Here is a 14,761-nt window from a genome sequence, read left to right on the forward strand (position 1 = left end):
AACCTGAGATTATAACCGAGGCTGAAGTCATCATTTCAGCAGAAGAAGAGGAGAAGATGTTTGAGCAGCTCCTTCTGGATATGGACAAAGATGTTGGTGAGTTGATATCACCATACCACTTATGGGTCAAGCTCCGTTGTGAGACAAAGTTGTCAGACATGATCCCAGAGATGAGCGGTAACAAACACTGGGAGAAACTGTTCGAACTAGAAGAAGTCGCTCTCAAGCTAGCGGGTACCAATGTCATCCAAGCCGCATTCAGCAAAACCGTAGTGATTCACGAATACGCCCGGTTACAAGTAGTAGAAGATGCATTGAGGGAGGCAGAAGGAGCATCTTTAACTCCTATTGAATCGAGAATGTTTGAACGGTTTCACCCAGTGCATGAAAAACTCATTAAAAGTGTTGACCGGCTCGAAGCAGAATGGAGGAACGATTGCAGACATCACTTAACCCATGCCGACCTGTATCAAAGCAAGCCTTTCTTTGCTGTCGGGGAGACCTCCATGACAGCAGAAAACCGGGGAAGTGATCCTCCTCAAACTGATAAGGCTCCGGAACTTGAGCAGGTAAAGCAAGTGGTGATCGATACAATCATCTCTTGTCTTGGGAAATACAGCATTGCAACCGATGAGAAGATTGCAACTGTTGAAACCAACCTGACGAACACTATCCGGCGATCAGTTCAAACCGAAATGACCAACACCGCTCAAACATCGATCATGTAGATGATAGATGAAGCCGTGCAAACTTTAGTCAAATCATTGATCGCAGAATCCGTCCAAACCGCAACCGCTCCCTTAATTGATATGTTGCAGGCTATGGGTGCTCAAATTGGGGAGCTGTCCAAACTTCAGGTGAACAAAACTCAAGCGCAAATCAGTTCTGATGCCGAAACCGCAAAGAAACTGCAAGACGAAGAAAGGGAAAGGGAACGGTTAAGGAAGGAAATTGAAGAAAAAGATCATGAGTTGGCCAAGCAGTGTAATGAGGAAGAACATGCAGCTCTACAAGAACCCATACCGGCTCAACTCTCGCACGCTATGAAGACAAGTAATAAAAACAAGCGAAAAGCAGTTTCAGAGGTGATGAAGCGGGCCTAACGAAACAATCGAAGAGAGATCGAACCGGTCAGTCTAAAAGAAGAACCTCTTGACGAAGAAGAAGAAGAGGACCTTGAAGAACTCAACCGGCGTAAGAAGAAGGCCGTCGAAATTTCAACCGCAACCCCAAGCTCCAGACCGATTTTTTTTCAAACAGCTCGCCCACCAAAACCAGCCTATGGCGGTTTTGGATTCGGCAAACGAACTCCCGGCATCTCAAGTGTATGGGCCGGATGGCAATTCGACGCTGAACGACGAGACAGGGAATGGAGGGCAAGGGAAGAAGAAGAAAGGAGGCGGAAGGAAAAAGAAATTGAAAAGGGGGGACCATCCAAACCTTAGTTTCTTTTATTCCTTAAGAACAATTTATCTATGTTTGGTTTTGTTTCAGAACTCAGTCGTTTTTATCATACTTTGAAGTTATTATTCTCTAAATATCCTTTGAAAAATCAAAACATGTTTTGAAATTTTTTCTTAAACAGAAAACCATCAAAAAGGCATAAATTGTTAAACAGATTTTTCAAAACCGGCCATACATTACAATTTTTGAATATTTATTCTAAATAATCAAAAAGGTAGAAATTGATAGAAAAATTAAGTAAAATAATTTTTCAAACCGGCCATACATTTCAAGTTTAGAATATTTATTCTAAATAATTAAAAATGGAGAAATTGATAGAAAAATTAAGTAAGTTAATTTTCAAACCGGCCATACATTACAATTTTTGAATATTTATTCTAAATAATCAAAAAGGGAGAAATTGATAGAAAAATTAAGTAAAGTTAATTTTTGGAACCGGCCAGAAAAACTAAACAACTATTAACTTCTATGTGCAGGAATCGATCGAATTATATAAACCGGCTGGAGCCTCATAAACCGGCTGAAGAACACTTCAAAGAAATCCAGTTCCAAGTGATCAAGTCAAGATCAGAGGAATCGATTTTAACTCCTTAAAGAGACCGGCTAGCAAAGACAAGTTTACATTCCAGCCGGACTATACTGTGTAAGAAACAACCGGAAACTACAATCTGTAGAGATGACGTAATATGTCGAAATAGACGTGTCTCGAAGGGATAAAAGAAGATAAGATCCGATCAGAAGCATTCGAGGAAAACAATGATGATTTACTGATCCGACCTCGACAGCCGGAAGTTGCATGCCTGACACTTGTCCGAATCTGCAAACCGGCAACGTCATCTTTACCTGATGATTGTCTGCATGCTTGCCAAGTGTTGAGGAAGGTGAAATGTGCAAGCAACCTCCCTGCACCGGCGTGACGCTGGATTAACCAATCCCACGGTGAGAGAAGAAAGTGACAGTTGGGATCATCCTCACTATAAAAGGAAGACGAAGCGACCTCATTAATGGCGACACAAGTTACAAAAATCTTAGAGAGATAAAGAAATCTTACGCGCGATCCAAAACCATTGTGTCATTAACCGGAAGTTTTGTTTGTGTGTGTTTGTGTATTACATCAAGAGTGAATTGGTGTAACCGGCGAGTAGAGAGTTGGGCTCGACTAGCTATGTTATTGTTGTAACTTTGAAAGTTAGTGGAGATCCTTCTCATAACCTGAGAAGAAGGGGTGACGTAGGAGAGTTTGCTCCGAACATCCATAAAAAATCTTGTCTCGTGTTATTTCCTTTATTTACTGCTTACTCACCTAACCTAACCACAAACCAAAACAATCTTACTCCTTATATCAAAAACCGGTCCACTCATATTTCTAAAACCGACTCCTCCTAAACATCATCTAAGTCGCATACGTTGCTTCAGACTGAAACAGACATTTCCGCCCTTGAACCCGGTTCAAGAGTCTGTGACAGTTTGCGAAGTGCTGAGAACGGTTATAGTCTCTAACCGGACTATCACCAAAGTGTGTTGTGTGTTGTAAGATGACACCCTTTCTAAAACCGGAAACGCCCCGGTCCTCCAATGGCGTCCCCGATCCTAACAGGTCATGTGTTCGATTTGGTGCTCTCTTCTGAAATCATGGAGGAAATGAACACAACCTTCTCTGCAGACGGTTCTAAAATCCATGTGAATGGATACAAGAAGGTATTCAAACCCCACTTCATTCTTCTAAACGATGTGGTGGCGAAGGCGTTGCAAGGGAAGGCTGGCTCCTTCAATCTCTATAGTCAAGACCGTTTTGACTATATGTTTGCCATTTCGAAAGGGATCCATGTAAACTAGGGTCATACTCTGTTTCAGAATCTATGTTACTCTATCATCCAGACGAACAAGGAGAGTATCACGTATGCGGCTCAACTGAGCCACCTGCTAAAGTATCTAGGGGTTCCCGTTGGTGAATCGGTGCAGATCAACTCTCCAAGAGTTTTTACTGCTCTTACGGTGGCCAGCACTCTGACGAGGATCTGCATCTAGTGCTTCTAGTTACCAGACTGGTGGAAAGCCTTCCACCCGATCAAAGCCCTCTGCTTCTGTTCTTTCAACAGGAGCAAAGAGAACCAAAATAGTGAACAAATCGGAGGCCAGTTCCTCCAGCAAGAGAAGCCGAAATCAGAAGGACACGGAATCTATTGATTCAAGGGTGAAGCAAGGTCCAGGCGTACTTGTTGCAACCCTGGTGACATCGTTATCCACTCCCTCAACTTATTTGAGGAAACCTTCGAGGTCTTGTGCCTCAAAGGAGATGAAGACAAAGGCGCCCCGCGCGTCTAACTCTATTAAGGTAAAGTCTTCTAAATCTTTGTCTGTTGTGCCAAAATTTGATGTTCCCGAAGTGGAACAAGCTGAATTTGTTTTCTCTCCTTTGAGAGAATTTGCTGAAGGGACTGATGTTGAGTCAGCCGGTCCAAATGTTGAAACTATTAACAGGGAGGAGTCTCCTATTATGCAATTTGATCATGTATCCGTCTGTGCTACAGAGTCGTTGCAACCAGAACAAGGTGTTATTCCTACCCTTGTTGCTGGTGAACCCAATATTCCTGCTCCCAAGGATTCCTTGGTGGTCGGAAAGATTGTTTGTAGAGAGCTCCCTGCTGAGCTCTGTCTGAAACCTCAATCTGCCTTCGAACTGTTGCGGGCCAGAAAAGGGACAAGTGGAATTGTGATTGGTGAAACCAGACCATCTCCAAAACCCGTATAGGTTGTTGGAAAAGGAAAATCAATTGCAACTCAAGCTCCTGAGAAGGTATCTGAAGCAAGAGGTATCGTTGATCTTATTCTGGATCAAGTGAAAGTTCTTTCCGCTGAAAGGTTAGGAATCTATGATTCCTAGTGTACTGAGAGGCTGTCTTCTAAGTATAACGACTCTCTATCTAACGCTGCCATAACAAAAGAATGGAAGAAAAGGGTGGTAAACGAGAAGAAAGTCCTGAAATGGGCAAGAACTTCAGATGTGGGTTAAGCGTTGAATAAGAGAGAAATGGTCGAAGCTTGCATTCTTGGAAAAGCTTTGTTTCCAATCTATGAAGTCAGGAAAGCTAACTTCAACCCTGACGCAAGAGGAGCTGATGTTGAAGCAAAAGTACTGAAAAAGTTGAATGATATCTTGGAAAGCTATGTATCTGCTGCTTCCAGACATATTTATGGCGTCGACTGCTCTGGCGCAGAACCTCTCAACGAAGAAGAAGCAATGGATATTCCAAATGCTAATGAATCAGATGTTGCTCTCCTGATCGAATTCGGGAATCTTTCTACCAAAGATAGACGTATTCTAGATCATCCTGTCTAAGGAATTCCGAATGAAGAAGAAGGAATGGTGAATGTTCAAGAGCCTGAACAAGCTCTTGAGACAAATGTTGAAAAAGTGATCATAGAATATGTAACAGAGGAGGCTTTCAAAGCTCCTATTGAAGAAGATGCGATTATAACCCCTGTTGCAAGAAAAGAGGGTGTTCAAGAGAAACTGGCCGAGGTCACTCAGCCAGAAACTGCAAGAACTGAGGGGGAACCCTCTAAAGAGAAAAATGATGAAGAAGAAAGTTCCTCATCTAAAGAGGAACAGGATGAGCAACCAACGTTTGTGAAACCCCGCTTATTTCCCAATGCCGTTGTGGGAAGTGTTCACGAAAACATCAACATTCCCCGTCACTATTCTGGAAATCTGCTCGAGAGATTTGAAAGAGCAGAAAAAGAAATTGATGAAGAGGCACGAGATAATGCTGCTAAAAATGCTGAAATTAATCAGCCGGAGTAATCCTTGCATGTTCATACAAACTTTGAGCCTATTTAAAGTATGGCAGCAAAATCTTTAGAAGTGTCATCTCACGAAGGGTCATCTGCTGGAGGAAATAAAGTGTTAATATCTATGAGGACTATGCTCTCCTCAATGCAGAAGACTATGTGTCAGTCAATAAACTCAAGGGAAGAAGAAAGAGAGAACTTTCGCAATATTTTCAAGATCCTCAATGAGCTGGATAAGACCTTGAAGATGAATACTTATGAGACTCAAGTCTCGAATGTAAAGTTTTCAAAGTTTGAAAAGGAAAGCTTCAGTCGCCAAAGTGAATTATTTGACATTGAGAGGCATATCAATGGCGAACGCCACAAGGAAACCATAAAGGAATTCTGTCTGGTGAAGAGCCAAATGGCAGAAATGTAGGGCTGCATGAAAAGAAACGATAATGAACGACAAGAGTTTGCTGACTCCATTGCTATGAAGTTTCAAGCAAAGGAGGATGCAATGGGCAATGCTGAAGGTGTTCGACCTCCACCAATTCAAGGTGAGTCAAGCAGAAGAAATGATGGTGTGTCAACCAGGACAAGATCCAGGAGGGCCCCAAGTACTGATGACAATCCTAGGCCAACCAAGAGAGATGGTGGTCGAAGCGGTGCTGAGCGTGGAGGAAGAAGTGGTGGTGGCCGGAGTAGGCTGTCAAATGCTGATCAAGGTGGACGTGCCAGTGTTGCTGAGCGTGGAGGAAGATCGAGTGCAGGAGGTCGTGGTGGTCGCGGCTATCCTCATTTCATGAACATGCTTCCCGGGCAAGAGATGAGTCCAACCGATCATCGAGTGAAAAGGGAAGAACAATGATCTCTCTTCTTTTACTCTTCTTAACTTTATTGAACATTGTTTATTAATATTTTTCGAATACTGGTTCTTTTTGGATGAATGGTGTAAGTGAACAAGTATTTGTTTATTTATTGAGTGAATGCATGTCATGATATATGTCTGCAGGTTTGCAATTTCTTCATCAAAAAGGGGGAAATTGTTGGGTCAAATTATTTTGACTAAGTGTTGAAATAATTTACCCTCTGATATTTTGATGATGAAATAACTCATTAGTTTTGATACAGGTGTATTAAGACAACATGTTATTAAACTTGGATCTAATGAGGGTCATTAGACTGATTTTGATTTTCATTCGCATAAAATTAGACGCAAGTCTAATAGAATTAAACTTACAGTCTAACTCATCGGAGTTAGACGTGTAGTCTAATAGATGTATAGAATTAGACGGATGGTCTAATGAATACACAGAATTAGACGCAAGTCTAATAGAATTAGACGTACAGTGTAACTCATCGGAGTTAGACGTGTAGTCTAATAGATGTATAGAATTAGACGGATGGTCTAATGAATACACGGAATTAGACGCAAGTCTAATAGAATTAGACTTACAGTCTAACTCATCGGAGTTAGACGTGTAGTCTAATAGACATTTAAAGAATTAAACGGATGGTCTAATGAATACACGGAATTAGACGCAAGTCTAATGGAATTAGACGTAAGTCTAATATATTCGGAATTAGACGTATAGTCTAACTCATCGGAGTTAGACGTGTAGTCTAATATAGTGAAAATTAGACGTGAGTCTAACTCCTTCAGACAAGTTTGAGGTAGAACCGGAATTAGACGTGTCAGTCTAACTCTATGGAGTTAGACGTGCTGGTCTAATGGTTATTTCATAATTAGACAGGTAGTTTAATTAGTGAAAGTTAGACATGAGTCTAACTCCTTCAGACAAGTCTGAGGTAGAACCGAAATGAGACGTGTCAGTCTAACTCAGTAGAGTTAGACGTGGTAGTCTAATGGTTATTGTAATTAGACGCGAGTCTAATTCTATTAGACTAGGCGGTCTAATAGACGTTTTTCATTAGAAGGAATTGACTTATTTCATTAGACTGATTTTCACAAATCCGTCTAACTGAACTACGTCTAATGCTCAGTTTAAGCAGTATGCTTGAATCTAGCATTTCTCCTACCCACATGCTATAGCTATACCCTACTCCTGCTCCACTTTCTAGTGAAGATTAGTACAAAAGCTATATGCATTCAATCAAGGAATGCCACGTAAGAGAATTTTCCTCACATTACCCGTTTTGCAGGTACATCCCTGATGGAATATTCGGCGCACTACCAGTACGGTACGGCCATGATACTTGTGATCAGAACCTGTTGTGTACAATGGAGGCTTTCCAATAGAAGAGTGCCACGTATCATTCTTGAAGATTCGACCGTTAGCTCCTGTTCAGTATTTAAAAAATCCTAAGGACAACGGACAATCAATCGAATTAACAAGTCTTACGAATTAGCCAAACGAACAATCAATCTGATTTTGCAGAGATAGACTACTCAATCATCTTGATTACTGAACTTATTCTGTGAAGCTTCTTTCTGATTGTACTGTGTGTGAATCGAGAGACATAGCTAGAATCAAAACACCTTAAGCTGAGTGATATTCTTCATCTTATAATTGAACAGAAAGTGTTCTGTTCAATAGTGAGCTAAGTGTGTGTGTAAACTGTATTTGAATCTAATCATATAATAGTGAATCCTTCTAGTGGTTGGAAGAAGAGGTGATGTAGGAGAGTTTCTCCGAACATCCATAAACAAACTGTTGTGTTCTTCATTTTCTTTCATCTCTTCATATTTCATCTTGTGTTTCAAACCCAAGTAAACAATTCCGCCTTGAATCTGTTTCAAGTGTTTACACAAGTTTGCGTAGAATAGAAAGAGATATTAATCCTAACAGGATTTCTATCAAACCGTTTTTCATATGCCTTCATCATTAGCCAGACCCCCGTCTCTATCGATAAAGTCGATCCTATCACTCCCTCATCGCCATCGTCTTGACATCCCACTCCTTGGGCAGAGCACGCATGACTTTGATTGCATCCTCTCTGTTGTTGTATGTTTTGCCAAAAATAAATAGAGTGGTGATAATCTTACTGAATCTTCCATATTATTCATACATCGTCTCTCCATTACGCATTTTAAAGTTGTCAAACTGCTATGTGGAAACCATAAGCTTGTTCTCTTTGGTCTGCTCGTTACCTTCACAGAATTGAGTCAGCCTCTCCCAAATTTTTCTGGCAGTATCGTAGGATATGATATAGTTAAACATGTTGTCATCCAGAGTTCTGTATAGGATGTGTTTGGCCAGATTTTCGAGGTTGTTCTTACACTTGTCTTCACTAATCCACTCAGATCTATCTTTCTCAATCTTGATAGGACCTTTAGTGATGACTCTCCACATGTTATCATCTAAGGCAACAAGATGAGCATGGATCCTCTTCTTCCACACGACAAAGTTTTCTTTTGAGAACATGACAACCTTGGTGTTGGAAGTTTTAGACATGATTCAGATTCTTTTGATGCTTGAGAATAGAAAATGAGGCTCTAATACCACATGTTGGGATCGGTATTGACAATAGAGACTAGGATCTAACTATTGTTAACAGCTTACGATAAACTCTTCGATAATAATCTTGTAAGGAATAAGTATATGTTTCTATTCTTCGCAAATCCTCTAAACTCTTGAAACAAATTTAAGTGCGGAATTGTTCATTGGATTTGAAGCTTTAGACAACTGAATGCAAATGGCAGAAAGTAAAGAATACAAGGAGTTTTATGGATGTTCAGAGATAAAACTCCTATGTCACTCTTTCTTCCACAACCGGAAGGATATCCACTAAAGACTTTGAATCAAATACAACTCACTGATCTAGATAACTCTCTGTTGAAGAGAACAACCTCTGTTCAACTTACAATACTAAAGTTTCTCAAAAAATATACAATATGCAATTACAGTGTGATCATAGCTAGACTATAAGAAGTTTTTACGCATGCGTTATGAAGAGTGTATTATTTTTACTTATAAAAACTAGCTATTTGACTGTTGTCCTATGGCTTATATTTATGGTTGAAGTGCACCAACGGTCGATTATTCTTTATGGACACGTGGAACGTGTCCGTTGGACGACCACTTACAGTACGAGAGTACAACCGAGTCTGAGTAATTTGATCGTGGCCATACCGAACAGGTAGTGCGCCGAATATCTTCTTATCTTGTCTTGTACTAGAAATGTATATTTGAGATATATTCGCGTACGTGGCATTATTTCATTGGATAAATTACCTTGCTTGTCAATCTGCACAGAAGTAAGCGGAATAGACAACAAAGAGATTTTGGTTAGACAAATGCTTTCTTCAGACGGCTGCTAAAGCAAGGCATTAGACGTTCTTCTTTAGATCGTGTCTAAGTGAATTAGACTTCCTCGTCTAACTACGCTTCCCTTTTTGGACATCGTCTAAAGGAGTTACACGATCTCGTCTAACTACGCTTCACTTTAGACAGCGTCTAAAGGAGTTAACCGTCCTCATCTAACTACGCTTCCCTTTAGACAGTGTGTTTGGTCAAATTATTTTGACTAAGTGTTGAAAAAATTTAACCACTGATATTTTGATGATGAAATAATTTATGAGTTTCGATACAGCTGTATTGAGACAATATGTTAGAAGACTTGGATCTAATGAGGGTCATTAGACTGATTTTGATTTTCATTCGCATAAAATTAGACGCATAGTCTAACTCATCGGAGTTAGACGTAAGTCTAATAGAATTAGACGTAAGTCTAATAGAATTAGACGTACAGTCTAACTCATCGAAGTTAGACGTGTAGTCTAATAGATGTAAAGAATTAGACGCAAGTCTAATGAATACGTGGATTTAGACGTGAGTCTAATAGAATTAGACGTACAGTCTAACTCATCGGATTTAGACGTGTAGTCTAATAGATGTGTAAAGAATTAGACGCAAGTCTAATGAATACGCGGAATTAGACGTACACTTTAACTCATCGGAGTTAGACGTGTAGTCTAATAGATGTGTAAAGAATTAGACGCAAGTCTAATGAATACGCGGAATTAGACGTGAGTCTAATGGAATTAGACGTAAGTCTAATATATTCGGAATTAGACGTACAGTCTAACTCATCGAAGTTAGACGTGTAGTCTAACATATTTGTAATTAGACGGGCAGTCTAATTGATGCGGAATTAGACGTGTGGTCTAATTAGTGAAAGTTAGACGTGAGTCTAACTCCTTAAGACAAGTCTGAGGTAGAACCGGAATTAGACGTGTAGTCTAACTCAGTGGAGTTGGACGTGCCGGTCTAATGGTTATTGTAAATTAGACGCGAGTCTAATTCTATTATACCAGGCGGTCTAATAGACGTTTTTCTGTTAGAAGGAGATGACTTATTTCATTAGACTGATTTTCACAAATCCGTCTAACTGAAATACGTCTAATGCTCAGTTTAAGCAGTACGCTTGAATCAAGCATTTCTCCTACCCACGTGCTATAGTTGTACCCTACTCCTGCTCCACTTTCTAGTGAAGATTAGTACAACAGTTATACGCATCCAATCAAGGAATGCCACGTAAGAGAATTTTCATCATATTACCCGTTTTGCAGGTACATCACTAATGGAATATTCGGCGCACTACCAGTTCGGTACGGCCACGATCCTTGTGCTCAGAACCTGCTGTGTACAATGGAGGCTTTCCAATGGAAGAGTGCCACGTATCATTTTTGAAGATTCGACCGTTAGCTCCTGCTCAGTATTTAATCAATCCTAAGGACAACAGACAATCTACCTCACGAACAAGCGAATACAAACAAACAAGCAATCTGATTTTGTAGAGAGAGAAACTACTCAATCATCTTGCTTACTAAACTATGAAGCTTCTTTCTGATTGTACTGTGTGTGAATGAAGAGAGAGAGAGAGTTAGAATCAAAACACCTTTAACTGAGTGATATTCTTCATCTTGTAATTGAACAGAAAGTGTTATGTTCAATAGTGAGCTAAGTGTGTGTAAACTGTATTTGATTCTAATCATATTATAGTGAATCCTTCCGGTGGTTGGAAGAAGGGGTGACGTAGGAGAGTTTCTCTGAACATCCATAAACAAATTGCTGTGTTCTTCATTTCTGTCATCTTTTCATATTTCATCTTGTGCTTCAAACACAAGTAAACAATTCCGCCTTGAATCTGTTTCAAGTGTTTACACAAGTTTGCGTAGAATAGAAAGAAATATTAATCCCTAACAGGATTGCCAGACCCCCGTCTCTATTGATAAAACCGATCCTTTTATCATAGTGTGTTGGGAAAATTTAAAACAAGTAAAGAAAGAAAATTTAATTAACAAATAAAAGTCCTTCCTATTTTTGAACATGATTTTGATGATGTTATTAAGTTCAAGCTGAGTGGTCTATTTGTTTTGTGCAGGTACAAATATAAAAGACATCGCTACCTTTGACGCGGTCTAAAGCAAGTTGTCTTAGACGTCTTACGTAGTCAGATGAGGTCTAACTCCTTTAGACGGAGTCTTAAGGGAAACGTAGTTAGACGAGGTATAAACCCTTTAGATGAAGTCTAAAGGGAAACATAGATAGATGATGTCTAACTCCTTTAGATAAAGTCTAAAGGGAAACGTACTTAGACGAGGTCTAACTCCTTCAGACGCGGTCTGAAGGGATACGTAGTTACACGAGGTCTAACTCCTTTAGACATAGTCTAAAGGGAAACATAGTTAGATGAGGTCTAACTCCTTTAGATGTTGTCTGTAAGGATACGTAGTTAGACGAGGTCTAACTCATTTAGACGGAATCTAAAGGGAAACGTAGTTAGACGACGTCTAACTCCTTCATACGCGGTCTGAAGGGATGCGTAGTTAGACAACACCTAACTCCTTCAGACGTAGTCTGAAGGGATGCGTAATTAGACGACGTCTAACTCCTTCAGACGTGGTCTTTAGGGATGCGTAGTTAGACGACGTCTAATTACTTTAGACGCGGTCTAAAGGGAAGCGTAGTTAGACGACGTCTAACCTCTTTAGACACGGTCTAAGGAAGAACGTTTGATGTCTTGCTTTAGCAACTGTATAAAGGAAGCATTCGTTTACCACGATCAATCTGCTACTTGCTCCACTTACTTCTGCTCCACTTCTTATAGCAGTCTAACAAGCCAACTAATTCCATTAATGAATGAATGCCACGTACGCGAATATCCCTCAACCATATTTCTAGTACAATACAAGATTAGAGGATATTCGGTGCACTACTCATTCAGTATGGCCACAATCCAATTATTCAGAGCCTGTTGTACTCAAGTACTATAGGCAGTCGTCCAATGAACACATGCCACGTATCCTCAAAGAATATTCGATCGTTGATGTATTTCAACTATATATGAAGGCTAAAGGACAACGGTCGAACGACTTCACACATTCGATTGAAGAAAGTTTCTGAAATAAAACATCTCTCTTACTATCTAGATGTGATCACACTATAATTGAATACTGTCTTTTCTTTGAGAAACCTCAGTGCTGGAATTTGAACAATGGCCACATTTAGAAAAACCTTTTTTATATTAGTTTTCTCATTTGGATTTGGATCTAAAGTGAGATCAAATAAATCCTTGTCTTTCAACTAAAATTTAAGGATATAATTTAACATCTATGAAGAAAAATTCAGATATTGTTGGATCAAATATTTAGGTGTTGTTTTCTAAATTGGAAACATTAATACATCAAATTCAAAATAAATAAATAAAAATAAAAATAAAGCAACTAAAATATTTTTAACTAACAATTACATAACAATTAACTTCAAACTAGTTAACAACTAAAATACTGCTAACTACTAAATATATAACGATTATCAAATTTAAATACTTTAATGGTAACTCAATTGGATCAAAGTCAACTTTCAAAAACATAGCTAACTTATCTAACTCTAGGATCCAAGATAGTCGTTATCATAGTCAACTTCCAAGAACCTAGTTAACACTTCCAGCGTCCAATGATAGTCGTAAGTCATCATTGTGATTTATTAATTTTCGTTAAAAATAAATGGCACAAATATTTAACTATGATGGAGACTTATAGTGTATCCAAAAATCAAATTATTAAAGAAGCTCTATTAGAAGATTAAGTTTGAATAATAACTTGGCTTCAACAAAATTAAAAAAATCAAAAATTATGAAAAGAAAGTCTTCGTTATCTGTGAAATAATCAAATCAGTTTCAAGGAATAAAATATTACAATGGCTAACGACTATTGTTGGACGCATGAAGTGTTAATTAAGTTCCTAGAAGTTAACTTTGACTTGATTGATAACTATGGTTGGAAACTTGAAGATTTTGTTAGATTTTTGGAAGTTTACTTTGATCTGATTGAGTTACCAGCACCATCACTACCTCCATTACTACCATAATTATTAGAATCACTACGCAACAAACTTGACAGAGTACCTGAATCGATCACCGACTTTCAACAAAAATACAACAAGTTAAGAACTTGAAGACCACTCGATCGAGTGAAGAACTCGAAGATCACTCGATTGTGTGAAAAACTCGAAGAACACTCAAGAAATAAAGTGTTTTTTTCAAATTCTAGTGAGATAATGAAATGAGTAAATAAGAGATGTGAGATATATGAAGAGTTCCAATATGAGGGGATATATAGTTGGAAATTAAACCATCGCAATAAATTCATTTATCAATCTAACGGTTGATAATTCATCCAACGATTGTCATTCCTAGACCCTTGATATTTCTAGACTCTTGGCATTCGATCTTATGCATTTGAATTAAATCTTATTCATTTGCATTTGATCTTATCCATTAACATTAAATTTCACCAAAAATTCACATTTTAATTTCGTATGAATTTATGTTTATTTGGAATAAATAACATTTAATTTATTTATCTAAATTCCCATTTTCATTTAATTAATGGAACTAGTTTAAAATTTCAACAATCCCCATATTAATGAAAATTGAAAGATTAACCTTGGTGAAAGGTTCAACAATTGAATTCTATATATGATAGGTAAGTGTAACCCTTTGAACCTTCCCTTTATATAACTTTACTAGCCGATTAGTAGACTCGATGTTCTTGAACTATACTGCCATTTCCGTAAATGATTATACACCCTCACATACAATTCTTCCTGATACATGTCAAACTCTCATGATTGTGTCCGTTTTTGCCATGGAACACGCGTCTGGTCCTGTGAGATGGTCTAGAATTGAGCAATGCAATTCCTTCGAAGTTGTTCCACTCTCCTCACATAGGTGATCTCTTTACTTAAAAAGAATCATGAAAAGAAAAATGTTTATCCTCATCAAAATATATATTTTTTCGTTATATGATTAATCCTCAATAATAATCATCCAAGTTAGTACGATTAGGTTATCCCATTGAACTTAGTTCTTGGGATCTACATTCTGCATAGGTTGGGTTTTCCTTCATATCAACTTATAGTAGGCTCAACTAACTCTCTATTCAATAGTTTGGTTAGTGGATGCACAATGTTATCCTTGACTAATGTAGTCAAATATGATAACGTTATTATAGGGTCTGGTCTAATGATAATTATTTCTAAGACATGTATGTCAA

This window comes from Impatiens glandulifera, chromosome 8, assembly GCF_907164915.1.
Source record: "Impatiens glandulifera chromosome 8, dImpGla2.1, whole genome shotgun sequence".
NCBI lineage: Eukaryota > Viridiplantae > Streptophyta > Magnoliopsida > Ericales > Balsaminaceae > Impatiens > Impatiens glandulifera.